The sequence below is a fragment of the Apis florea genome, unplaced genomic scaffold (genome assembly GCF_048593485.1).
Source record: "Apis florea isolate Af1SG1 unplaced genomic scaffold, ASM4859348v1 contig_3683_pilon, whole genome shotgun sequence".
NCBI classification, from domain to species: domain Eukaryota; kingdom Metazoa; phylum Arthropoda; class Insecta; order Hymenoptera; family Apidae; genus Apis; species Apis florea.
Window position 1 is genome coordinate 76,809 of NW_028256803.1, and position 1,835 is coordinate 78,643.

General features: G+C 35.2%; 1 long non-coding RNA gene across 1 annotated transcript; it reads right to left on the minus strand.

The window, feature by feature from the left end:
* Positions 1-203: 203 nt before the first annotated feature.
* LOC105736739 (uncharacterized) lies at positions 204-1,835 on the minus strand. Its single transcript, XR_001112818.3, has 3 exons — positions 1,054-1,835; positions 613-908; positions 204-546 (listed from the first exon to the last, which is right to left on the minus strand). It is a non-coding gene; the product is annotated as an uncharacterized LOC105736739 (long non-coding RNA).

Here is a 1,835-nt window from a genome sequence, read left to right on the forward strand (position 1 = left end):
GAACACAGGAGTGGAACATCGAATTCCTCCTGGCTTCTTCCCGAGCTTTTAGTAACGACGTTACCGTTGCGTTACCGTAATCTACAGTTATTTATCTTACCACTGTTTTTCATTGCAGTCAAGAGGATGGAGGTGGAGGGTGGGGCATGTAAATTGATAACACGGGAGGAGAGAGCGTTTAATAAAGGGAAAAAATTCCAGCGTGCATGGTAGAGATTGCTTTTTTATTAAAGAAATCCCCTTGAATTGCCGTTGCAGTACATGTGTTACGTGGAGTGTGAGCAGTAAAGAGTCAAAATAAATTTCGCGTGGGCGGAGCTGAACCACCTAGGGTTTTTGTAGCTTTTAAATCTCATCGGTCGCCGCTCTCTGGGTCATTTTTTAGGGGGATACGTCGGGTAAGCCATTGAGAGAGCTAGAGAGGGTGACACTTCTACATCAGCACTTACAGTCACTAAATCTAAGGGTTGACGGAACATGGCGAGCCGCGGCCTCCCTCTCTATCCTTCTCTCGCGCTCCCCTGTATTGTTCCAAGTCGATTTCCGCTGAAATCCAAGACATTTTTCAGGGCAAATTTTCACCCCCTCCTTCGTCCACGATTAATCTAATACCTGATCTCTTTCCTTCTCTTCGCAATTTTAGATTTTATCGCGTGTTCCACGGGACATTCTATAATGTATGTACATCTTTTCTACGCATTGCGACAGTTGTACAGGATGGTCCATTTTAATCGATCTCCTTGCGTACTTTCTTACTGTTATCTTTACCCAAGTTGCTCGCCGAATTTAAATAGCAAATTTTCGCATATGGAATGGACGATTTCACAAAATTTGATGCAATCGTTCGGAGTCTATTGACTTGTAAAATTTCATTTCAGTTCGATACGTTCCATTTTAATTAATCGAGCCTGAAATTATCCCTTTATTATTTTGGAGGTTGGCAAAAAATGTTATTTTCTTTTTTATAAATTTTAGAAAATCAATAATTGCGCGATTCGTAATATTACATCTATTTCAAACCTTTCGATATATTGCGGGTCATATTTTACTTACCTAATAACGGAATGCATCTTATTTATAATATTACAGTGCTACAATTTTGCAGTTCAATACATTGTAATATATATGTACAAAATTGTACTATTAATACTTTCATAGTCATGGTTAACACGTATCCGACAGCAATCATTTTTTATATATTCAATATGTGAACTAATGAAGTTCACTATGAATTTTATAAATTAGTTTGCAAACAAATCGACTCATGACTGACGTTTGCTTTGAGATAACCTCCAATTATCTCAGTGAAAATGCTTTTCGGTATGTTTATGTTTACTTTTTATCATATGTATAGTATAACGATAAAATTATTTATAACTTCGTGAATATAACAGCTTATTTAATATATAATTTTCAGTTAATTTTAATACAGTTGGATATCGATAGTTGTCATGGATGTAACCAGTAACCAAGTTACATTTACATCATTACATTTAAATACTACAATTTTAAAAAAGACCGTGTTGTAAGAGATTCAGATTGAAACAAAGTCAATATTAAAAAGAAATTAAATTATTATAACAATCAACTAAAGCCAGATCTTTGACGAACTCTGATTATTATTATTGATATAATTAATGATTTTTCAACTAAAAAAAGTATAAAGTATGTGACTTGCATACGCTCCTTCCACGCAAAGAATAAGAGAAGAAGACACGTGTTCAAAATTTACAACCAATTTAAAATATCTTCAAAAGAGAGTATATTTTCTTGCAGAAAAATATCGCCTCACTATTCGACCCGAAACTATCGCGACCACCTCTTCAGAAACGAAC